The 27597-nt window shown below is 42.3% G+C and overlaps 1 protein-coding gene across 1 annotated transcript in view; it reads right to left on the minus strand.

Moving 5' to 3' along the window:
- The window catches only part of LOC127340671 (protein BREAST CANCER SUSCEPTIBILITY 1 homolog), a 46669-nt gene that overhangs the window by 7090 nt on the left and 11982 nt on the right, over nucleotides 1–27597 (minus strand). The window lies entirely within an intron of this gene.

The following is a 27597-nucleotide window of genomic DNA, read 5'->3' on the forward strand; positions in this document are numbered from 1 at the left end:
CAATTTAGTGAAGGTAAGTGAGGATGATTCTCAAAAACTCTAAATCTCTAATTATTACTAAAAGCATGTTTGACACTAAAGTATAACGAAGTTTAATCTCCGCTTATATCCATTTTTTTCTAAATTTTAGTGAATTTTTCTCGATTCCAATACTCTACCCCTAACTAGTGGACCGTGGATGTGATTTTGTGGGGTTGAGGGAAGGTAGAAATTTTCACCCAATACTCTAAGCAATTATCCCCACTAATCCGCACAAAAAATCTAGTACCAAACAAGGTCTTAGTGGAGATAATTTGAGTATTAGGTGAAACCCATACCTTCATCTAATCTTCAGAAAATAATATCTCAAATTCACTAGGTACGGATAGCGTATTGAAATTGAGAAAAATACACTAACATTTAGAGAAAAATAGAAATTAAACTCGCTCAAAACTCTAGTACCAAACATATTTTTAGAAAAGATTGCGGATTTGGAGTTCGGAGTTTGGTGGGGATTATTCCCACTAATCCCCATAAAAAACTGTAGTGCCAAACAAGCCCTATGAGGGTGTCTCCAGCGGCCCACATATGTGTGTCCGTTTCGGTCTGTGTGGACAAAAATGGGAAAACTCTAGCCTAGGTGTTCGACGCAAAGTGACCGACACGTTGGCTTCCTGATGTCGATGATGGTCTTGATCTTTTTGTGTTGACTTCAATACCACGATGCAAAACAATGAAGCCAAGGAGTTTTCTGATTGAAACTCAAAGACGCACTTCGTTGGATTCAACATCATCTTGTATTTCTAGAGATTTGTGAAAGTTTCCTCCACGTCGCTTATAAGGTCGTTTCCTTTCCGGCTCGTTACCACAATATCGTCGACTAGGTAGGGAGATAATAACATACACTAAGATTTAGAAAAAAGTGAAAATTAAACTTGCTCAATACTCTAGTACTAAAGGTGCTTTTAGAAAAGAGTGGAGATTTGGAGTTTGGTGGGGATTATTTCCACTAATCCCCATAAACACTGTAGTGCCAAGCAAGCCCTACGAGGGCATCTCCGGCGGCCCACAGTCCAGTGTCCGTTTCGGGCCGTGTGGACAAAAAATGGGAAAACTCTAGCCTAGGTGTTCCACGAGTCATGTCCGTATCGACGCATTTGTGAACCAAATTTTGGCTCGAAATGCGTCGGTGTGGCAGCAAGAGCGTCCCCGTTCGTCCCCTCCTCTACTTACATGGCTCGTCCACCAGTCATACAGAAACCACTTCTCTCATGCCACGCAAACTTTGAAATTCGTCGGCGCCAAACCCTTCTTGCTAAGGACGTCGTCACCGCCATGGACGTTGACCATGCCGCCCCAAACCCACCCGCAAATCGCGTCGTTGGAGGTAAACAGAAGGCCATGGTGCCAAATAAAGAGATGGTTGCGATGGAGAGGGTGCTGCAGACCAAGAAACTCACTGACCGGCACACTGTGGTGAGGGCGAGAAAAGCCTAGTCCGTTATCGGTGTCGTAGCAAGGACAGATGCTCAAATGGCCACGGGCAGGCCAAAGCCAACGCCCAAGTTGGGTTCTCTCACGCCATCACGTCCTCATGTTAAAGGAGGAGGCGCTCGACGGCCATGTCGCATTGTCGGTGAGCTCTATAAGTTTCCAGGCCGCACGAGCAACTCTACAACGACGACCATAACATTTGCTGCTACATGGATGCCGCCTAGAGAGGGCATTGCCTTTTCGCCAAGGCGGCTAACAAACCGGCTAACAGCTGCTGCGTAACATGTGAGCCGTTGAATGTCCTTCAAGCATGTTGGCTTGCTGATGTCGAGGATGGCCTTGATCTTTTCAGGTTGACTTCAATGCGGCGATGCAAAACAATGAAACCAAGGAGATTTTTGGCTAGAACCCCGAAGATGCACTTCGTTGGATTCAACATCATCTTGTATTTCTAGAGATTTGTGAAGGTTTCCTCCACGTCGCTTATACGGTTGTTTCCTTTTCGGCTCATCACCACTATGTCGTCGAAGTACGCGTGTACGTTCCGGCCAATTTGGTCGTGGAGGCAGGGCTACATTGTGCTCTGATAAGTGGCAGTTGCGGTTTTCAAACCAAAGGGCATGGTGATATAGCAGTATGATTCGTAGTGCGTGATGAACAAAGTCGCCAATTGGTCGGACTTTCGCATCTTAATCTGGTGGTACCTAAAATATGCATGTAAGAAAACATATAAATTCCGACCCAGCCGTCGAGTCAATGACTTTATCAGTGTGAGGCAAAAGCGAACGTATCCTTCAGACAATGCTTGTTCAAGTCGGTGTAATCCACGCACATTCTTAATATCTTAGTATTCTTTTTGGGTACAAGCACTTGATTAGCTACCTAGTTGGTATGAATCACTTCTTTTGTAAAACCTGCTTCTAAAGTTTAGCTAGTTCCTTTTCTATGACGCGACGTTTCTCATCTCCAAAGCGTTGTAGAGGTTGTTTTAGTGCTTGGCTCCTAGGTTGATGTTGAGTGTGCTTGGCGACTTCTCTAGGTACCTCGGTTCCATGTCAGAGGGCTTCCATGCGAAGATATCATTATTTTTTCGAAGAAACTCGACGAACGCGCTTTCCTATTTAGGATCAAGGCGAGCTCCAATGACAATGGTCTGGGAGGCATCGCCATCAAATAGGCCCACTGTCTTTGTGGCATCTGCAACTTTGAAGGCAGGGACGGAGGCGGAAACCTGCTCCTTAGTCGGGGGCATCACAGTCGGATAGCTTTCCTAGCAACAAACTCTACAAGTTCATACAGAGAACCATCATGGTCCAGCAAGGGAGGATATAAGCAAATGGTGAAAGGTTTAACCTATCTATAAAAGATAAACTGGTAAAACCTCCAACCTCGAAAATGCAACAATTTTTTCATGCAAAATTCGTTTTCAAGAAACTAGAGCTTGTCATGAGAATAAACACAAGCTCTAAAATATCACATGGATAAGAACTAACTAACAACTAAGAAAGATGATGCAAGTATGCAAATGTTTGAGCTTTCTTTGAACGGTACGCTCGAGTTACTCACTCAAGAGCCCTCTTGATAGTACGGCCAACTATCTTATAAACCGATCTCCCAAATACACCACGAGACCGGTAGAAAAGAAAAACCTTTCAAAAGCAAACCTCTTCCTTGCGCATTTCACTTAGACTAGATTTGCAACCTTTTCCACACATGTGAGCTAATATACAATCATAAAGAAGTTGCAGTTCCATGTTTAAGCAGATAAGTTAATCAGACATCTATCCAACTACATTTTCATACTAACGTTCCTGAAAGTGACGGTACAAACAAACATTGGAAAATCAACCATATGTATACATTATTATTGCTCGATCGGTCCAAAAACCTATGAAACAAAGGAAATAAAAAGCAACAGAAACGAAATATGCAACTACACGTGCTCAATCAAACATCTCCCGGATAAATTTATAGAACTCACGTTTCTCAACATAACAATACAAAAGAACATTGGAAATTAACAATTATTATTATCACTAGTTGGCGAGTTTGATCCAGATATAGGATATTAATGTTTGTGTCTGTTGCAATATACTTTTACGACGGTGTATTTTGGTTGTAATCTAGTGATTTTTTCGCTTCATATCTGTAGGATTCCATGGAAAAGTTTAGCCACTTCATTTCTAATTGTTTGCTTAGAGAGTATTGTTCCCTCTTCATCTTATTTTTATTCTCATATCCTGGATACCATAATCTTTAATTATCCGATTTAAGAACATAGTTCTTGCCTGCTGGTGCTATACTTGTTTTTTTTCTATAGAGCAAAGTGATTTGTCCCTAGTCCTAGTGTATTGTTTCCTGGACCCTGTAGGAATCTTAACGGCTTAGGATGGTCTGAACAATGTAACACTATGGACAGTAACCATATCATATAAGTTTGTTTGATGATTGATTTTTTTAGTGCCCTATTAGGAGTCATATAACACATATTTGTTTACTGATCGATTTGGTAGTGACCTCTTAGCCCATAACATCATAGTCTTAAATCTTGTTTGAAATAACAGGGATTATTTTTTTTATTTTCAGGTGAAGAACCAAAAACTGAGAGACATATAAGTGATGAAGAAGATGCCATTGGTGCTCCAACAGCGGAGCACGCTGATTTTAAGGCTCCAACAACAAATCACACTACTTATTCCATCCCTGCCAACCAGATGGTAAGAAAAGGTATGTACATTTCGCATGGAGGAGGAGGGGGGGGGGGGCAATTGTCCCCCCACACCCCCACCACCGCCCCGAAGATCCGTCCGAGCTTCTCTTATTTACCGCTTATTGCACAAAATATAATGCCTCCCCTAACCCTCCATGGCTTCACCTATTATGCTAGACCAACCTATTCCTCCATTTTGGGACAATGATACATTTAGTTGCTATTGAATCTATCGATACTAAACCCATCCATATTTCTCACTTATCTCTGGAGTAACTTGTGGAGAGCTATTTTATGATGCTTCATTTATTGTAGGCTCGCCCTTCTGCTACTACTTTCTTTAAATAAATCATTGCTAGAGTGCAAGTCAAGAGGATCTTGCTATTTTTGGACTATGATGGGACCCTCGCGCGGATCGTGGAAGATCCTATGAAAGCGATCATAACTCCAGAGGTAAATAAACACACTCAGTATTACATGTTACGTTGATATTCATTTGGCATTGCTTAACCACACTGACTCATGGTAATGTATATAATAATTAGATGCGCCGAACCCTTGGAGCCGCTGCCGAGCAGTTCTCCACGTCAATCGTGACTGAGAGAGATGTTCCTAAGGTATTATCGTATTTTCCAGCCTTTTTATTTGAGCATTTATTATCATCCTTGAGTGTTATTAGGTTGTGCTGCTATACGCTGTTTATTAGCCATGATTTTGTTGCGATCTGATGATAAATCAACGACTAGAATGAACTGACATTCTTCTTGAGAAAAATAAAGAATACCGGTGCACTGTATATGCAAGCTGGGTTACTGCATTTGTTAAACTTAGGTGTGATTCATCAAAGCAAGCCAAACAGATATTGACGCCCAAGGAGCTCGTAAAAACTCACAAAAAGAAAGATCGCAAGAATCCAAATTTGCTGAGCCACTAGCAGAGTGACCAACATGACGAATGTTCATATCTGTACCATTAGCAGTGTGGGTTTGCTCGTTTCCATTGTAGCGGTCCCTCACGTGCAGCTTGTCAAGCTCACTCGTAATGTCATTAGTAGCTCTAGAGTCGGAGTATCAATTGGTGTCAACACCAGATGATCAGCTACGCCCGCTGTTTTTTCAGTACCTTGATAGATTTTCTGGAACCTTTTCCAACAATTCATCGCAATATGTCCTTCCTTGCCGCACACTTGATAGGTGGGCCTTGGACGTTGATTACCACCGCCATAGTTTGGCCGACGGTACCCACCATGACCATCGTTGCCGCGGTCGTTTCCACGATAGTCATTGCCACGGTCATATCCACCACGGGAATCATAGTTGCGCTGATCATAGCCGCGCTGCTCGTAGTTGCGCTCGTCTAAGTAACCACCACGGCCACCATTGCGCCCACCACGGTATCCTCCGCGCCCGCTGCGCGTGGCAGTATTCATCGACGACCCGTCGGTGGAGTTCTGATCCTCTAACCAAGCTTCATAGGATATGAGTTGGGTGTATAGATCAGTCAAACTGATGAACTTCTCAATTTTTATCAAGGCAGTGACTGCAGTAATGAATCCGTTGTAGGTTTCATCATTCAGACCAGAGAGAACATATGATATGACATCTTCATTGTACAGAGGCTTGCCCACGGTTGCCATCTCATCTGCCGGCGTCTTGATCTGGTTGAAAAACACCGCAGCGCTCTTGTTCTCCTTCGTATGGTTGATTTGTGTGCGGAGGTGCACCACACGAGCTCTGGACTGGGACGAGAACATCTCAGTAATCGTTATCCAGGCACCGGTTGAGCTAGTCTCCATCGATTGATCATTGGCGATCCACCGTGCATACTTAGGGTTCGGGACTTTCACGTCTTTACCGATGGTGTCCTTGCCCTTCACTTTCTTCTCGGGCGCCGGCGTAGATCCGTCCAGGTACCCGTACAGTTGGGCACCATGGATGTCTGGCAAAATCTGCACTTGCCACATGAGGAAATTGTCCCTCGTGAGCTTCTCGGAGACCGATGCATTGAGCGATGACTTGTCCTTCATCTAGGAAGAGGATGATCCTAGCAACATGGCGTCTAGGATTGGCGACAGCGGGGGCTGGAGTTTTTAGGCTAGATGCGATTTGGAAAGTACATGCTCTGATACCATATCAAAATGTTATGGGAGCGATACCCTAAACCAGATAGCTGATCTTGCTTATATATGGAAGGAACTTACATATGGTTACAATACGGTGATACACCCATATATAAGAAAAACTCTACACAAGAGCTATACAGCTAGATTACAATGTTTAACAATCTTGACCTTTGATGTCTACGCCCCCCTCCTTTTCCTGTAGACAGTGTTGGGCCTCCAAGAGCAGAGGTTTGTAGAACAGCAGCAAATTTCCCTTAAGTGGGTCACCCAAGGTTTATCGAACTCATGGAGGAAGAGGTCAAGATATCCCTCTCATGCAACCCTGCAACCACAAAGCAAGAAGTCTCTTGTGTCCCCAACACACCTAATAGGTGCACTAGTTCGGCGAAGAGATAGTGAAATACAGGTGGTATGAATATATATGAGCAGTGACAACGGCACCAGAAAAGTGCTTTGCCCAGGACAGTAAACAAGCAGTAGTAACGCAGCAGTAGTAACGCAGTAAAACAGTAAACAAGCAGCGATAGCAGTATTTAGGAACAAGGCCTAGGGATTACACTTTCACTAGTGGACACTCTCAACTTTGATCACATAACAGAATAGATAAATGCATACCCTACACTCTTTTGTTGGATGATGAACACATTGCGTAGGATTACACGAACCCTCAATGCCGGAGTTAACAAGCTCCACAATTCAATGTTCATATTTAAATAACCTTAGAGTGCATGAAAGATCAACACAACTAAACCAAGTACTAACGTAGCATGCACACTGTCACCTTCATGCTAAGAAAGGAGGCATAGATCACATCAATACCATCATAGCAATAGTTAACTTCATAATCTACAAGAGATCATAATCATAGCCTACGCCAAGTACTAACACGGATGCACACACTGTCACCATTACACCGTGCAGGAGGAATAAAACTATTTTAATAACATCACTAGAGTAGCACATAGATAAATTGTGATACAAAACACATTGCAATCATAAAGAGATATAAATAAGCACTTCACTATGCCATTCATAACAGTGAATAAGTATTCTGTGAAATATAGCCTAAGAGACCCACACGGTGCACACACTGTCACCTTTACACACGTGAGACAAGGAGTCTCCGGAGATCACATAAGTAAAATTCACTTGACTAGCATAACGACATCTAGATTACAAGCATCATCATATGAATCTCAATCATGTAAGGCAACTCATGAGATTATTGTATTGAAGTACATAGGAGAGAGATGAACCACATAGCTACCGGTACAGCCCCGAGCCTCGATGGAGAACTACTCCCTCCTCATGGGAGACAGCAGCGTTGATGAAGATGGCGGTGGTGTTGATGGAGAAGCCTTCCGGGGGCACTTCCCCGTCCCGGCGGCGTGCCGGAACAGACTCTGTCCCCAGATCTTGGCTTCGCGATGGCGGCGGCTCTGGAAGGTTTTCTCTGGTTTCGTCGAACGTGGTAGGGTTTTCGCGACGGAGACTTTAAGTAGGCGAAAGGGCAAGGTCGGTGGAGTCCTGGTGGGGCCACACACTAGGCCGGCGCGGCCAGGGCTTGGGCCGCGCCGCCCTACTGTGTCCCCACCTCGTGGCCCCACTTCGTTTCCCCTTCGGACTTCTGGAAGCTTCGTGGAAAAATAGGACCCTGGGCGTTGATTTCGTCCGATTCCGAGAATATTTCCTTAATAGGATTTCTGAAACCAAAAACAGCAGAAAACAGGAACTGGCACTTCGGCATCTCGTCAATAGGTTAGTTCCAGAAAACGCATAAATATGACATATAATGTGTATAAAACATGTAGATATCATCAATAATGTGGCATGGAACATAAGAAATTATCGATACGTCGGAGACGTATCAGCATCCCCAAGCTTAGTTCCTGCTCGTCCCGAGCAGGTAAACGATAACAAAGATAATTTCTGGAGTGACATGCCATCATAACCTTGATCATACTATTGTAAGCATATGTAATGAATGCAGCGATCAAAACAATAGTAATGACATGAGTAAACAAATGAATCATAAAGCAAAGACTTTTCATGAATAGTACTTTCAAGACAAGCATCAATAAGTCTTGAATAAGAGTTAACTCATAAAGCAATAATTCAAAGTAGAGGTATTGAAGCAACACAAAGGAAGATTAAGTTTCAGCGGTTGCTTTCAACTTATAACATGTATATCTCATGGATATTGTCAATGTAAAGTAATATAACAAGTGCAATATGCAAGTATGTAGGAATCAATGCACAGTTCACACAAGTGTTTGCTTCTTGAGGTGGAAAGAGATAGGTGAACTGACTCAACATAAAAGTAAAAGAAAGGCCTGATACGTCCAAAACGTATCTACTTTCCCGAACACTTTTGCTATTGTTTTGCCTCTAATTTGTGTATTTTGGATGCAACTAACACGGACTAACGCTGTTTTCAGCAGAACTGCTCTGGTGTCTCGTTTTTGTGCAGAAATCCAACTTTCGGGAAAAACCTCGGAATTTATGCAGAAGGCCCTATTTTCCCAGGAAACTAACGGAGCCAGAAGGGCAATTGAAGTGGAGGCCCGAGGGCCCCACACCATGGGGCGGCGCGGCCCAGGGGGGGCCCGCGTGGCCCTGTGGTGTGGCCCCCTCGGCCGGCCTCCGACGCCCTCTTTCGGACTACTTATTCGCTTCGACCTAAAAACACCAGGGGAGAAGTCGAAGTCGCCAGAAACCCTCCAGAACGCCGCCACATCGCGAAACTCCGTCGCGGGAGCCAGAAGTCTCCGTTCTGGCACTCCGCCGGGACGGGGAATTGGAGGAGATCATCGCCGCCATCACCGCCATCACCTCTACATCAACCAGCCATGTTTCCCCCATCCATGTGTGAGTAATTCCCCCGCTGTAGGCCGAAGGGGATGGTAGGGATTGGATGAGATTGGTCATGTAATAGCATAAGATTGTTAGGGCATAGTGCCTAGTGTCCGTTATTGGTACTTTGATGATATTGTTGCAACTTGTTATGCTTAATGCTTGTCACTAGGGCCCGAGTGCCATGATCTCAGATCTGAACATGTTATTGTTTCATGAAGATAATCATTGTTTATGGTCTTATCTATAAGTTGTATACACATGTCGCTGTCCGGAACCGATGGCCCCGAAGTGACAGAAATCGGGACAACCGGAGGGAATGGTAGCGATGTGAGGATCACATGTGTTCACGGAGTGTTAATGCTTTGCTCCGGTACTTTATTAAAAGGAGTACCTTAATATCCAGTAGTTTCCCTTGAGGCCGGCTGCCACCGGCTGGTAGGACAAAAGATGTTGTGCAAGTTTCTCATTGCGAGCACGCACGACTATATATGGAACACATGCCTATTGATTGCTTTGTACTTGGACACCGTTTTATTATTATCTGCAAATGCCCTGCTATGATTGTTACATGAGTTTCTCTCATTCATGCAACGCCCGTCATCCGTCCCCGTGCCTACAGTATTTTAATCCTGCTGTTTACTATAATCACTACTGCTTGTCTCTGTTACTCGCTGTTATTTCACTATCTATCGCTATAAAACTGTTACTGCGATAAACTCTTGCGAGCAAGTCTGTTTCAGGTGCAACTGAATTGACAACTCCGTTGTTAAGGCTTCCAAGTGTTCTTTGTCTCCCTTGTGTCGAATCAATAAATTGGGTTTTACTTCCTCGAAGATCATTGCGATCCCCTATACTTGTGGGTCATCAAGACTATTTTCTGGCGTCGTTGCCGGGGAGCATAGCTTTATTTGGAAGTTCACTTGGATTAATATTGTTCGCTGCAAATTCTCCATCATGGGTAAACCTCGCGATACTAAGATCGCCATATTACCATCCACTACAAGAAAAGGTACAATTCAGTACCTCCGCTACACTTGATTCACCATCTGTGATTGATAAACTTGTTTCACCGCCACATGCTTCGCATGTGGGTACATCTCGCTGAATCTGAACACTCTCATAATATTGATAATGTTTCGCCGTGCTTGATGATAGTGGTTCATTGGGATCCTTTCTAGATGCTACAATTGCTAGGTCTAGACAAATTGAAAATCTTGAAACTCCTAATGCTACTACACCTGTTAGTTCACCTGAACTTGGTTATTTTAGTGATGATCCTGAGGAAGATTATGTGGAGCTTGATGATGATTTTATTGAAAAATGCAATGCTACTACTGATGCAAGAAAAATTAAAAAGTTGCTTGCAGAACATACTGTTAGATATAAACTGTCTCCGATCCTAAATTTGCCACATCTCCTATAAACATTAGGGATAAAGATTATGATTTTTCTCTTGATCTATCTCATATAGCTATTGTTGAGAAAACACCTTTCGTGGTACTGAAAAAGAAAGTGCTGTTGAACACATGACTGAGTTATCTACTTTGAGTAGCTTGTTTTCTCGATGACGTTAAGAAGCGTACTTACTTTGTTGCTAAAATATTTCCATTCTCATTGAAGGATGACGCTAAAACTTGGTATAATAATTTGCCACCTAGTTCTATTAAAAGTCCAAAAGAATTGCTTGCTGTTTTCTTTCGGAAATATTTTCCTGCTAGTGCTCAACATGTCGCTTTGCAGAGAGTTTATAGTTTTGATCAGGGAGATGAAGAGAAATTGCCTGAGGCTTGGGCGAGATTTTGCTCTCTTATTAGAGCTTTGCCTGACCATGATTTAGAAAAGCATGAATTACTTGATATATTTTATAGTGGACTAACCATTGATTCTAGGGCATACCTGGATAGTTGTGCTGGTTGTGTTTTCAGGAAAAGAACTCAGCAATATTTGAAGAATTATTGGCTAAAATAGGCCTGAATTATGATGATTTGAATACGCTGAACCAACTCCAACGCCAATAGTGAAGAAGAGGGGTTTAATTAAATTGAATGATGAAGATATGAGGGAAGCCAAGAAGTCTCTCAAGGAGAAAGGTATTAAATCTGAAGATGTGAAGAATCTACCTCCTATTGAAGATATATGTGAGATAATTCCCCCTTCGCCATGATTGAGGTAAACTCCTTCAACGCTTTACTAGGGAAGATATTCCGTATTCGAAACCTCCTGCACAATGCTTAGATGAGTTTGATAATTATATTGTTAAGCAAGAAAATTTTAATATGAGGGTAGAGAATCATTTAATGGAAAATTCTCAAGCTATTAGTGAATTGCATGGTATTGTGGAGAGAACCTCCAATGATGTTAAGATGCTTGTTAAACATTTTCAAATGATTCAAACTCAAATTGATCAACTCACTAAAGTGCAAAATGACTTGTTAGGGAATAATTCTAAAGAGAAACATGCTTATGAAGTAACAACTAGAGGTGGTGTCTCTACCCAGGATCCTCTATATCCTGAAGGGCATCCCAAAAGAGTTGAACAAGATTCTCAACGCATTGAACCTAGTGCTCATTCTAGGAAGAAAAAGAAGAAGAAACATAAAAATGTTGTAGAATCCTCTGAACCTGCTAATGATCCTAATAGTATTTCTATTTACGATGCTGAAACTGAAAGTGGTAATGAACATGATAATGATAAAGATAATGATAAGAATGATACTCCTGATAAAGAAGAGGCTGAAGAAGAACCTGAGAAGCATGCTAAAAATAAAAAGTATACTAAAGAAGACTTTATTGCTGAGAAACATGGTAATGAAAGAGAACCTTGGGTGCAAAAGCAAATGCCTTTTCCTGCTAAGAAACTAAAATCAAAGGAAGAAGAACACTATAATAAATTTTGCGAATGGATGAAACCTTTATTCTTGCAAATCCCTTTGACTGATGCCATTAAATTGCCTCCTTATTCAAAGTATATGAAAGATATTGTTACTAACAAAAGGAAAATCCCCAATGAGGAAATTTCCACTATGCTTGCTAATTACTCTTTCAATGGCAAAATTCCAAAGAAGTTGGGCGACCTGTATACCTACTATTCCTTGTTCTATTAAGAATAATTATGTTAAAACTGCTCTATGTGACTTGGGAGCCGGTGTTAGTGTTATGCCTTTTTCTCTTTATAAGAGACTTTACCTAGATAAGTTGATACCTACTGATATATCTTTGCAAATGGCTGATAAATCTACTGCTATTCCTGTTGGTATATGTGAGAATGTTCCTGTTCAAGTTACTACTAACTGCTTGATATTAACTGATTTTGTTGTGTTGGAAATGCCTGAAGATGATAATATGTCTATTATTCTTGGGAGACCTTTTCTTAACACCGCAGTTGCTTTTATTGATTGCAATAAAGGAAAGGTTACTTTCAATGTTGATGATAGGGAGCATACCGTTTATTTTCCCAAGAGGATTGAGAAGGCATGTGGAGTTAATACTATTTCTAATGTGAGAACTATCAAAGTGGGAACTATTGATTGTCCTATATATGAGCCTAAGGAAGAATATCACACTCTCGTGATTGGATCCATATCAATACAATTCAAGGTAACATGATTGATTTGAGGTTTATTTCTTCTTATGCTATGAAAAAGTTATTTGGTGACAAGACTTGATCAACCTTGTTAACGGATACTTTTTATATGCATGGAGAGGGTAAACAACATCTCTTTCTTCCTCCACTTGCTCTAGTTGCTGTAGCACTTTTAATTTGCAAAGTTTTTGAGTTATTCGAAGATTTCAAAATTTTTCCTGGCCAGTAATAATAAACTTAATACCCAGAAAATATGCATTTTTCAAAGTTTTCAAAAATTCGCGAAAATTATACCGTTGGTCCTATTTTTCGACGAGGCACCTGGGAGTACCAGAGGATGACCTGTGGGGCACCAGAGGGCGCCACACCACTGGCCGGCGCGGCCAAGGAGGTGGCCGCGCCACCATGTGGTGTGGGACCCCCTCTGCCCCACTTTGTCATCTCTTTCGCCTAACAGTCTCTCTCCCGAAAAAACTCGTACCAAGTTCCTCTCACTCGCGTTTTTGCTCCAGAACTCCAGATTTTTCGATCTCTTTACTCAGCCCAGATTTCTGTCTGAAATTTGGCACATTTGCTCTTCGGTATGTGACTCCTCCACCCATCCAAGTAGAATTTCGTTTGGTTGAGTATATCTTGAATATTTTGCTGCTGTAGGTAACATGTTTAGTGAGTTTGCATGCTTGTTCTAAGTGGTAGAAACTAGTTTTGATGCATGATTAGTACTCTAGCAAGTTCCTATGGTAGTTTCCCCCAATTATTTGTCACCAAATCAAATTTCTATATTGGTTGTTGAAATTTCAGAAAATGGAGTGGAATAGATATCACTTGAACCAGCAAGAATTGGAAGTCCAACAAGTTATGATGGTCAATCGTGAAGAGGGAGTATACCCCTCTTACTACCCATGTGCGGATTTCATGAGAAGCGCAGGGATATTTGAAGATGTTCAAACTCTAATTTCTCATGCAGGGCTGAGTGACTTTGTTGAAGGAGAGCCAAGACAATATGTAAAATTAACTATGGCTTTTGTGCAGGACTTCAAGTTTAATTGGTCGCAATCTAACCCCACGGTCCAGTATAAAATTTACAATAAAACTGTCAACTTGCCATTTAGTGCTTTTTGTGCAGCGATTAGAGTACCGCAATGGGGATCATGTGAGAAGATAAAGGGATCGCCGCAAGAACTCTCGGATCTCTACAAGATGATTTGCGATGGAAGGAGTTTCTCAGGTGAAAGTGGTAAAATCACTAGTATTCAGCTCCCGGCTATCCGCTACTTTGCCTATTTTATTACCAAGTGCGTTCTCGCTAAAAGGATTGGTGGTAAACTTTCTATCCCGGATTTGGCTTTTCTAGCTGCAGCACTGCAAAATAATAGGTCTTATAATTTGGGGGCATTAATAGCTTATAGACTTGCTACTAACCGTGAGAAAGGTGGAATTTGTGGAGGTCTCATCGCCTCCCGTTTACTAGCTTTTCATGATGTAGAACCTCATCATTTTGATATTCCGTTCCCCATAGAAAAACTTGATATAGCCTCTATGATTAAACATGAATTTGTTTCAGATTCCTCCAACTTGGGTAACCTGTATTATAAGATGATATTTTATAACAAAGTTTGGAGAATAACTAAGAAAACTGAGAAACTAGTAAGATTGCCTGCGCCTGTTTTGTCTAACCTTGATTCCAGGGGAGATTGGTCGGTTACAGAAGGTGCACTGGATGCACACATAGAGAGAGGAGGTCAACATGCAAGAGACGACATGGAGGTCGAGGAGCACCTCGACTCATCATCCGATGCAGCAAGTTCCTCGCATCAACACGGTGGTTATGCGGAGCCTCCACGCTTTTCTTCTGCGCAGGAGCTTTATTACGACTACTCCATGGACTACCCACCGGCAAGAAACAATGACCCTCGTTGGGGTTGAACTCCACTTAGGCCAAAAGCCTAAGCTTGGGGGGAGGTATACCGGCATCACTCATTCTTTGCATATTATGATTGCTGGATACTTGCACATACTTGTTTTGTTCGTTTGAGTGGTTTTCTAATGAGAGGAAGATGATATTTGGGGAAGTGCTGCCTGAAAACAGATTCTGGAACGTTACTGTAAAAATCGTCAAAAATAGCCAGAGCGTCATTTTGAGCTGCAAATTTTTGTGTAGGTTCCCCAGGTTGTTATCTAACTTTCATTAGTTGAACACTTTTCGATCTGAGCAACGTAAGATTTTTGTAAAAATCGATTTCTGTACTGCTGTCAGGTTTTGGCAGATTTCTGTCATCCTGCTTTTCTGTGTTTCTTTTAGTTCGCTATTTCTTGTTTTTGTTTTGTTTCCTTCCCAAAACACAAAAAGACCAAAAATATTTCTGTTGTTTCTCTTCACCATTTGTTTGCTTTGGTTTCTTGCATTTGTTTCACTTTATTTGCTATTGCTAGTTTGCTATAAGAAAACCCAAAAAGATTTTGCTTTGTTTGTTTGTTTCCTCTTGTTCTTATTTGCAAATTGAAAACACCAAAAATATTTGCTGTTCTTCTTTGGTTTGTAAAGTTCTTTTTGAGTTCAATGGTCTTCGGTGGCTGGAGCGTGGTTTTCATTTCATATTATCCAAGCTGCACAAGTGAAAAGGCAATAATGACGATCTACGACAATCTGATTGTGGTGAGAGGCTGGTATGAACTCTATTTGTTTTCATTTTTGTACATATACTCATCCATGTGAGCATGCTTAGTTGGTTCATGTGAGGTATATGTTATTTGAGAAAGTCTAGTAGTTCATGATCTCTCATGTTTAGCTTCAATTTATTAATATGAGTAGCATGTCATGTATGTTTGTCTGCATTTTTTTTATTCATAAGTAAGTATGGCATTGTGGTATCCTCCTCTGAATAATTCATTTATATCGACTTGGCACATGCTCACGCATGCATATGACTGAACAAAAAGTCAATTAAGCCTCGATGATCTATATTGCTTCAGAGTTCTTGTATCACTTTTATGCCTCCGTTAATTTATTTTGCCGCCAGCATGATTATGATGATTCTTTGCTCTCTTGATTTGTCGCTCCCTAGTCTTTTGCTAGCCTTCACTTGTACTGAGCGGGAACGCTGCTCGTGCTTCCAAACACATGAAAACCAAGTTATTCCAGAGTGTCCACCATAAATACCTATGCATGGCATTTCAAACCATTCCAAGTAAATTCTCATGCGCTACCTTTAAAACCTTCAAAATGCTTCTCAATTTGTGTTTATGTTTCATAGCTCATGAGGAAGTATGTGGTGTTTAGCTTTCAACCTTGTCATTTACTTTTGACGGACTCTCATATGGACTAGTGGCACATCCGCTTATCCAATAATTTTGCAAAAAGAGCTGGCAATGGGATTCCCAGTCCCGAATTAATTAACTTAAATAGACACTCCTCCATGGTTTGTGATTGTTGGACGGCACCCGAAGGATTCGGTTAGCCATGGCTTGTGTAAGCAAAGGTTGGGGGGAGTGTCATCATCATAATAAAAATAAAATAAAAAGGCACTCCTTCATGGTATGAGATTGTTGGCAGGCACCCGAGGATTCGGTTAGCCATGGTTTGTGAAAGAAAGGTTGGAAGGAGTGCCAAATAAATATGCAATAATTCATGGGAGCCGCTCTTGAAAGTCCGGTTGGCGAGGTAGTTAGTGTACCCATTACCATTCGTTGACAACAACAAACACCTCTCAAAATAATTTTACTCCTGACTTTATAAAAATGAAAAGCTCTAGCGCATGTTAATCCCTCGCTTCCCTCTCGCGAAGGGTCAATCTTTTACTTTTATGTTGTGTCTCCATTATTTCTTTGAGCACTATCTTGAGAGCACAACTGTCATTCTTAGTATAATATGCTTGTCTCAAAATATGATTGATTGTGGTATAACTTTGATGCATTTATCTTTTGACAATCACTACTTCTAGTCTTTCTATGAACTCCCGAGGTGCCCGGGCATTTATGTTTTGCCAACCAAATACAGGCAAGCGAGATACCACTTTATCATGCTCTCTTATGAACATTACAATTCTGCTTATATACATGATTCATGATGCTTATTATTAATTGTTGGTGCTTCTCCATGATTGACATAGCTGTTAGATGATCTTATTTGCATGTATCTCATTATGAACTGCTTAAGTATTAGCCATACCATGAGAATATATACATCATATGAGCAAATGTGTTCGTGAAAGTTCTTTTATCGCTCAGTTGTTAACTGAATTGCTTGAGGACAAGCAATAAGCTAAGCTTGGGGGGAGTTGATACGTCCAAAACGTATCTACTTTCCCGAACACTTTTGCTATTGTTTTGCCTCTAATTTGTGTATTTTGGATGCAACTAACACGGACTAACGCTGTTTTCAGCAGAACTGCTCTGGTGTCTCGTTTTTGTGCAGAAATCCAACTTTCGGGAAAAACCTCGGAATTTATGCGAAGGCCCTATTTTCCCAGAAACTAACGGAGCCGTAAGGGCAATTGAAGTGGAGGCCCGAGGGCCCCACACCATGGGGCGGCGCGGCCCTGGGGGGCCCGCGCGGCCCCGTGGTGTGCCCCCTCGGCCGGCCTCCGACGCCCTCGTTCGGACTACTTATTCGCTTCGACCTAAAAACACCGGGGGAGAAGTCGAAGTCGCCGAGAAACCCTCCGAACGCCGCCACATCGCGAAACTCCGTCGCGGGAGCCGAAGTCTCCGTTACGGCACTCCGCCGGGACGGGGAATTGGAGGAGATCATCGCCGCCATCACCGCCATCACCTCTACATCAACCAGCCATGTTTCCCCCATCCATGTGTGAGTAATTCCCCCGCTGTAGGCCGAAGGGGATGGTAGGGATTGGATGAGATTGGTCATGTAATAGCATAAGATTGTTAGGGCATAGTGCCTAGTGTCCGTTATTGGTACTTTGATGATATTGTTGCAACTTGTTATGCTTAATGCTTGTCACTAGGGCCCGAGTGCCATGATCTCAGATCTGAACATGTTATTGTTTCATGAAGATAATCATTGTTTATGGTCTTATCTATAAGTTGTATACACATGTCGCTGTCCGGAACCGATGGCCCCGAAGTGACAGAAATCGGGACAACCGGAGGGAATGGTAGCGATGTGAGGATCACATGTGTTCACGGAGTGTTAATGCTTTGCTCCGGTACTTTATTAAAAGGAGTACCTTAATATCCAGTAGTTTCCCTTGAGGCCCGGCTGCCACCGGCTGGTAGGACAAAAGATGTTGTGCAAGTTTCTCATTGCGAGCACGCACGACTATATATGGAACACATGCCTATTGATTGCTTTGTACTTGGACACCGTTTTATTATTATCTGCAAATGCCCTGCTATGATTGTTACATGAGTTTCTCTCATCCATGCAACGCCCGTCATCCGTCCCCGTGCCTACAGTATTTTAATCCTGCTGTTTACTATAATCACTACTGCTGTCTCTGTTACTCTGCTGCTGTTATTTCACTACTGCTATTGCTATAAAACTGTTACTACTGATAAACTCTTGCGAGCAAGTCTGTTTCCAGGTGCAACTGAATTGACAACTCCGTTGTTAAGGCTTCCAAGTGTTCTTTGTCTCCCCTTGTGTCGAATCAATAAATTGGGTTTTACTTCCCTCGAAGACTGTTGCGATCCCCTATACTTGTGGGTCATCAAGGCCCTTCAAAGAGGAAAGCATTGATTGCTATATTTGTGCTAGAGCTTTTATTTTGAAAACATGAAACAATTTTGTCAACGGTAGTAATAAAGCATATGTATCATGTAAATTATATCTTACAAGTTGCAAGCCTCATGCATAGTATACTAGTAGTGCCCGCACCTTGTCCTAATTAGGTTGGGTTAACACTGATTATCATTGCATAACATATGTTTCAACCAAGTGTCACAAATGTTGGAGATATGCCCAAGAGGCAATAATAAAGTAGTTATTATATATCTTTATGTTTATGATAAATGTTTATATATCATGCTATAATTGTATTAACCGAAACATTAGTACATGTGTGATATGTAGACAAACAAGAAGTCCCTAGTATGCCTCTTAAACTAGCTTGTTGATTAATGGATGATTAGTTTCATAATCATGAACATTGGATGTTATTAATAACAAGGTTATATCATTATATGAATGATGTAATGGACACACCCAATTAAGCGTAGCATAAGATCTCGTCATTAAGTTATTTGCTATAAGCTTTCGATACATAGTTACCTAGTCCTTATGACCATGAGATCATGTAAATCACTTATACCGGAAAGGTACTTTGATTACATCAAACGCCACTGCGTAAATGGGTGGTTATAAAGGTGGGATTAAGTATCCAGAAAGTATGAGTTGAGGCATATGGATCAACAGTGGGATTTGTCCATCCCGATGACGGATAGATATACTCTGGGCCCTCTCGGTGGAATGTCGTCTAATGTCTTGCAAGCATATGAATAAGTTCACAAGAGACCACATACCACGGTATGAGTAAAGAGTACTTGTCAGGAGACGAGGTTGAACAAGGTATAAAGTGATACCGAAGATCAAACCTCGGACAAGTAAAATATCGTGTGACAAAGGGAATTGGTATTGTATGTGAATGGTTCATTCGATCACTAAAGTCATCGTTGAATATGTGGGAGCCATTATGGATCTCCAGATCCCGCTATTGGTTATTGGTCGGAGTGAGTACTCAACCATGTCCGCATAGTTCACGAACCGTAGGGTGACACACTTAAAGTTGGATGTTGAAATGGTAGAACTTGAATATGGAATGGAGTTCGAATATTTGTTTGGAGTCCCGGATGAGATCCCGGACATCACGAGGAGTTCCGGAATGGTCCGGAGAATAAGATTCATATATAGGATGTCATTTTATGTGAATTAAAATGTCGCGGAAGGTTCTATGGAAGGTTCTAGAAGGTTCTAGAAAAGTCCGGAAGAAACCACCAAGGAAGGTGGAGTCCACATGGGACTCCACCTCCATGGCCGGCCAACCCTAGTGGGGGTGGAGTCCCAAGTGGACTCCCCCTTAGGGGGCCGGCCACCCCCCCATATGGGAGGTGGAACTCCCACCTCTAGTGGAGTCCTAACTTGGGTAGGTTTTCCCACCATATGGAAGGTTTTTGGTTCGGGTCTTATTCGAAGACTTGGAGACCAACTCTTGGGAATCCACCTATATAATGAGGGGCCAAGGGAGGGGGCCGGCCACACCAAGACCACAAGCTGGCCGCCCCATTGAAGTGGCCGGCCACCCCCTCCCAAACCCTAGCCGCCCCCCTTCTCCTCCATATCTCCCGCGTAGCTTTAGCGAAGCTCCGCCGGAGTTCTCCACCACCACCGACACCACGCCGTCGTGCTGTCGGATTCAAGAGGAGCTACTACTTCCGCTGCCCGCTGGAACGGGGAGGTGGACATCGTCTTCATCAACAACCGAACGTGTGACCGAGTACGGAGGTGCTGCCCGTTCGTGGCGCCGGAACCGATCGTGATCAAGATCTTCTACACGCTTTTGCAAGCGGCAAGTGAACGTCTACCGCAGCAACAAGAGCCTCCTCTTGTAGGCTTTGGAATCTCTTCAAGGGTGAGACTCGATAATCCCCTCGTTGCTACCGTCTTCTAGATTGCATCTTGGCTTGGATTTCGTGTTCGCGGTAGGAAATTTTTTTATTTTCTATGCAACATTATCCTACAGTGGTATCAGAGCCGTGTCTATGCATAGATGGTTGCACGAGTAGAACACAATGGTTTGTGGGCGTTGATGCTTTTGTTATCTTTAGTTGAGTACTTTGCATCTTTATGGCATAGTGGGATGAAGCGGCTCGGGCTAACTTTACATGACCGCGTTCATGAGATTTGCTCCACGCTCGACATGCAACTTGTATTGCATAAGTGGCTTTGCGGGTGTCTGTCTCTCCTACTATAGTAAAGATTCAATTTACTCTTCTATTGACAACACTAGTATCACCGTTGTGGTTCATGTTCGTAGGTAGATTGGATCTTACTCGAAAACCCTAAACCACGTAAAATATGCAAACCAAATTAGAGGACGTCTAACTTGTTTTTGCAGGGTTTGGTGATGTGATATGGCCATAATGTGATGATGACTATGTATGAGATGATCATTATTGTATTGTGGCAACCGGCAGGAGCCTTATGGTTGTTTTTAAATTTCATGTTGAGTAGTATTTCAAAGTAGTTGTAATAGTTGCTACATGGAGGACAATCATGAAGACGGCGCCATTGACCTTGGTGCTTCACCGACGATGATGGAGATCATGCCTGTTGATGATGGAGATCATGTCCGTGCTTTGGAGATGAAGATCAAAGGCGCAAAGACAAAAGGGCCATATCATATCACATATGAACTGCATGTGATGTTAATCCTTTTATGCATCTTATTTTGCTTAGATCGCGACGGTAGCATTATAAGATGATCCCTCTCACTAAAATATCAAGATAATAAAGTGTTCATCCTTAGTAGCACCGTTGCCAAGACTTGTCGTTTCGAAGCATCTCGTGATGATCGGGTGAGATAGAATCAACAAGTGCATACAACGGGTGCAAGACAGTTTTGCACATGCGGATACTAAGGTGGCCTTGACGAGCCTAGCATGTACAGACATGGTCTCGGAACACGTGATACCGAAAGGTAGAGCATGAATCATATGATTGATATGATGAACACTTTGAATGTTCGCCATTGAAATCACACCTTGTCTCGTGATGATCGGACTTAGGTGCGGTGGATTTGGTTCGTGTGATCACTAAGACAATGCGAGGGATATTGTTTTGAGTGGGAGTTCACCTAGTTTTTAATTATATTGAATTAAAATTTGAACTCAATTTGTCATAAACATTAGTCTAAACTATTGCAAATATGTTGTAGATATGGCGTCCCCAATCAATTTTAACCAGTTCCTAGAGAAAGAAAAGCTTAAGAGCAACGGTAGCAACTTCACCGACTGGTTCCGTCATGTGAGGATTTTCCTCAATGGCGGAAATCTGCAATATGTACTTGATGCACCGCTAGGTGACCCTCTATGAAACTGAAACCGATGAAGTAAAAGCTGTTTACGCAACTCGGAAAACTCGGTACTCTCAAGTTCAGTGTGCCATCTTATGCAGTCTAGAAGCCGATCTTCAAAAACATTTTGAGCACCACGATCCACATGATTTAATCAATGAGTTGAAGACTATATTTGAGACTCATGCGGCCGTGGAATGATATGAAGCATCGAAACACTTCTTCAGCTGCATGATGGAAGAAGGCAGCTCCATTAGTGAGCACATGCTCGCCATGACCGGGCATGCGAAGAAACTCAGTGACTTGGGAATAGTGATTCCTAATAGACTGAGGATTAATCGTGTCCTTCAATCACTGCCACCTAGTTACAAGAACTTTGTGATGAACTACAATATGCAGAACATGAACAAAGAGTTACCTGAACTCTTCTCCATGCTGAAATCTGCTGAGATTGAGATCAAGAAAGAGCACCAAGTGTTGATGGTCAACAAGACCACCAGCTTCAAGAAACAGGGCAAGTCTAAAGGCAAGAACAAGAAGAGTGGCAAGAAAGCTGCCACGCCTCCTGTGAAACCTAAGACTGGCCCTAAGCCTGATGCTGAGTGCTATTACTGCAAGGAGAAGGGACACTGGAAGCGTAATTGCTCCAAGTATTAGGCGTATCTGAAGAGCGGCCTTGTCAAGAAGAAGAAAGAAGGTATATCAGATATACATGTTATAGATGTTTATCTTCTTGGTTCTCGTACTAGTACTGGTATTTGATACTGGTTCGGTTGCTCATATTTGTAACTCGAAACAGGAACTAAAGAATAAACGAAGACTACTAAAGGATGAAGTGACCATGCGCGTTGGAAATGGATCCAAAGTCGATGTGATCGCTGTCGGCACACTTCCTCTACATCTACCTTCGGGATTAGTTTTAAGCCTCAATAATTGTTATTTTGTACCCGCGTTGAGCATGAACATTATATCTGGATCTTGTTTAATGCAAGACGGTTATTCATTCAAGTCTGAGAATAATGGTTGTTCTATTTTTATGAATAATATCTTTTATGGTCGAGCACCACAAAAGAATGGCTTATTTCTGTTAGATCTCGATAGTAGTGATACACATATACATAACATTGATGCTAAGCGAATTAAATTGAATGATAATTCTACTTATATGTGGCACTGTCGTCTTGGTCATATTGGAGTGAAACGCATGAAGAAACTCCATACCGATGGATTACTTGAATCACTTGACTTTGAGTCACTTGATAGATGCGAAGCATGTCTAATGGGAAAAATGACTAAGACTCCATTCTCTGGTATTATGGAGCGAGCTACTGACTTATTGGAAATCATACATACCGATGTGTGCGGACCAATGAGTGTAGCATCGCGCGGTGGTTATCGTTATGTTCTAACCTTCACAGATGATCTGAGTAGATATGGGTATATCTATTTCATGAAACATAAATCCGAAACTTTTGAGAAGTTTAAAGAATTCCAAAGTGAAGTAGAAAATCAACGTAACAAGAAGATTAAATTTCTACGATCTGATCGCGGAGGTGAATATCTGAGTTATGAGTTTGGCATGCATTTAAAGAAATGCGGAATACTTTCACAATTGACACCTGGAACACCACAACGAAACGGTGTGTCCGAACGTCGTAATCGAACTCTCTTAGATATGGTTCGTTCTATGATGTCTCTTACTGATTTGCCGTTATCATTTTGGAGTTATGCATTAGAGACAGCCGCATTCACTTTAAATAGAGCACCATCAAAATCTGTTGAAACGACGCCGTATGAATTATGGTTTAATAAGAAACCTAAGCTGTCGTTCCTGAAAGTTTGGGGTTGCGAAGCCTATGTAAAAAAGTTACAACCGGACAAGCTAGAACCCAAAGCGGAGAAATGCGTCTTCATAGGATACCCTAAGGAAACTATAGGGTACACCTTCTATCACAGATCCGAAGGCAAGATCTTTGTTGCTAAGAATGGAACCTTTCTTGAGAAAGAATTTCTCACTAAAGAAGTGACTGGAAGAAAAGTAGAACTCGATGAGATTGAAGAATCTCTGCTCGTTGATCAGAGTAGCGCAGTACCGGAAGATGTTTCTGTACCGCCTACACCAGCAACAGAGGAAGCTAATGATAATGATCATGAAACTTCAAACGAGATAGCTACTGAACCTCGCAGATCGACAAGGGAACGTGCCACTCCAGACTGGTATGATCCTTGTCTAAATGTCATGATTGTGGACAACAATGATGAAGACCCTGCGACATATGAAGAAGCGATGATGAGCCCAGATTCCAACAAATGGCAAGAAGCCATGAAATCCGAAATGGGATCCATGTATGATAACAAAGTATGGACTTTGGTAGACTTACCTGATAGCCGCAAGGCTGTCGAGAATAAATGGATCTTCAAGAGAAAAACAGATGCTGATGGTAATATTACTGTCTATAAAGCTCGACTTGTCGCAAAGGGTTTCCGACAAATTCAAGGTGTTGACTACGATGAGACTTTCTCACCTGTAGCGAAGCTAAAATCTGTAAGGATTTTGTTAGCAATAGCTGCATTTTTCGATTATGAGATTTGGCAGATGGATGTCAAAACGGCGTTCCTTAATGGAGACATTGAGGAAGAGTTGTATATGGTACAACCCAAAGGTTTTGTCGATCCTAAAAATGCTGACAAAGTATGCAAACTTCAGCGTTCAATTTATGGACTGAAGCAAGCATCAAGAAGTTGGAACCGACGCTTTGATAAGGTGATCAAAGACTTCGAGTTTATACAGTGTCATGGAGAGGCCCGTATTTACAAGAAAGTGAGTGGGAGCTCTGTAGCATTCCTGATATTATATGTAGATGACATATTATTGATTGGGAATGATATAGAACTATTAAGTAGTGTAAAGGGTTATTTGAATAATAGTTTTTCAATGAAAGACCTTGGTGAAGCATCATATATATTATGCATCAAGATTTATAGAGATAGATCAAGACGTCTAATAGGGCTATCACAGAGTACATACCTGGACAAGATTCTAAAGAAGTTTAGAATGGACGAAAGTAAGAAAGGATTCTTACCTATGTTACCAGGCAAGGTCTTGAGTAAGACTCAAGGTCCGGCTACGGCAGAAGAAAGAGAAAGGATGAGTCAGATCCCCTATGCCTCGGCAGTAGGCTCTATCATGTATGCCATGCTATGTACAAGACCGGATATAGCACATGCTGTTAGTTTGACTAGCAGATATCAAAGTGATCCAGGAATGGAACACTGGACAGCGGTCAAGAATATCCTGAAGTACTTGAAAAGAACTAAGGATATGTTTCTTTGTTATGGAGGTGACCAAGAGCTCGTTGTAACAAGTTACACTGATGCAAGTTGGAACACTGATCCTGATGACTCTAAGTCACAATCTGGGTACGTGTTTATATTGAATGGTGCTGCAGTAAGCTGGGCAAGCTCGAAGCAGTGCACGGTGGCGAAATCCTCAACAGAATCGGAGTACATAGCGGCTTCAGAGGCTTCATCAGAAGCGGTATGGATGAAGAGGTTCATTATAGAGCTCGGTGTGGTTCCTAGTGCATTGGACCCACTAGTCATCTATTGTGACAACATGGGTGCCATCGCCAATGCACAAGAACCAAGGTCACACAAGAGGCTAAAGCATATCAAGCTGCGTTACCACTCGATTCGCGAGTACATCGAAGATGGAGAAGTAAAGATTTGCAAAGTACACACTGATCTGAATGTAGCAGATCCGTTGACTAAAGCTCTCCCTAGGGCAAAGCATGATCAACACCAGAATGCCATGGGTGTTAGGTATATTACAATGTAATCTAGATTATTGACTCTAGTGCAAGTGGGAGACTGTTGGAGATATGCCCAAGAGGCAATAATAAAGTAGTTATTATATATCTTTATGTTTATGATAAATTTTTATATATCATGCTATAATTGTATTAACCGAAACATTAGTACATGTGTGATATGTAGACAAACAAGAAGTCCCTAGTATGCCTCTTAAACTAGCTTGTTGATTAATGGATGATTAGTTTCATAATCATGAACATTGGATGTTATTAATAACAAGGTTATATCATTATATGAATGATGTAATGGACACACCCAATTAAGCGTAGCATAAGATCTCGTCATTAAGTTATTTGCTATAAGCTTTCGATACATAGTTACCTAGTCCTTATGACCATGAGATCATGTAAATCACTTATACCGGAAAGGTACTTTGATTACATCAAACGCCACTGCGTAAATGGGTGGTTATAAAGGTGGGATTAAGTATCCGGAAAGTATGAGTTGAGGCATATGGATCAACAGTGGGATTTGTCCATCCCGATGACGGATAGATATACTCTGGGCCCTCTCGGTGGAATGTCGTCTAATGTCTTGCAAGCATATGAATAAGTTCATAAGAGACCACATACCACGGTACGAGTAAAGAGTACTTGTCAGGAGACGAGGTTGAACAAGGTATAAAGTGATACCGAAGATCAAACCTCGGACAAGTAAAATATCGCGTGACAAAGGGAATTGGTATTGTATGTGAATGGTTCATTCGATCACTAAAGTCATCGTTGAATATGTGGGAGCCATTATGGATCTCCAGATCCCGCTATTGGTTATTGGTCGGAGTGAGTACTCAACCATGTCCGCATAGTTCACGAACCGTAGGGTGACACACTTAAAGTTGGATGTTGAAATGGTAGAACTTGAATATGGAATGGAGTTCGAATATTTGTTTGGAGTCCCGGATGAGATCCCGGACATCACGAGGAGTTCCGGAATGGTCCGGAGAATAAGATTCATATATAGGATGTCATTTTATGTGAATTAAAATGTCGCGGAAGGTTCTATGGAAGGTTCTAGAAGGTTCTAGAAAAGTCCGGAAGAAACCACCAAGGAAGGTGGAGTCCACATGGGACTCCACCTCCATGGCCGGCCAACCCTAGTGGGGGTGGAGTCCCAAGTGGACTCCCCTTTAGGGGGCCGGCCACCCCCCCCCCCCATATGGGAGGTGGAACTCCCACCTCTAGTGGAGTCCTAACTTGGGTAGGTTTTCCCACCATATGGAAGGTTTTGGTTCGGGTCTTATTCGAAGACTTGGAGACCAACTCTTGGGAATCCACCTATATAATGAGGGGCCAAGGGAGGGGGCCGGCCACACCAAGACCACAAGCTGGCCGCCCCATTGAAGTGGCCGGCCACCCCCTCCCAAACCCTAGCCGCCCCCCTTCTCCTCCATATCTCCCGCGTAGCTTTAGCGAAGCTCCGCCGGAGTTCTCCACCACCACCGACACCACGCCGTCGTGCTGTCGGATTCAAGAGGAGCTACTACTTCCGCTGCCCGCTGGAACGGGGAGGTGGACGTCGTCTTCATCAACAACCGAACGTGTGACCGAGTACGGAGGTGCTGCCCGTTCGTGGCGCCAGAACCGATCGTGATCAAGATCTTCTACGCGCTTTTGCAAGCGGCAAGTGAACGTCTACCGCAGCAACAAGAGCCTCCTCTTGTAGGCTTTGGAATCTTTTCAAGGGTGAGACTCGATAATCCTCTCGTTGCTACCGTCTTCTAGATTGCATCTTGGCTTGGATTTCGTGTTCGCGGTAGGAATTTTTTTGTTTTCTATGCAACGTTATCCTACAACAAAGGGGTACCTCTATGCCGCCTGTACAAGGGTCTAAGGAGAAATTTCGCATTGGATTTCTCGCTTTTGATCATTCTTCAACTTAGACACCCATACCGGGACAACATAGACAACAGATAATGGACTCCTCTTTTAATGCTTAAGCATTCAACAACAGT

The sequence above is a fragment of the Lolium perenne genome, chromosome 3 (genome assembly GCF_019359855.2).
Source record: "Lolium perenne isolate Kyuss_39 chromosome 3, Kyuss_2.0, whole genome shotgun sequence".
NCBI classification, from domain to species: domain Eukaryota; kingdom Viridiplantae; phylum Streptophyta; class Magnoliopsida; order Poales; family Poaceae; genus Lolium; species Lolium perenne.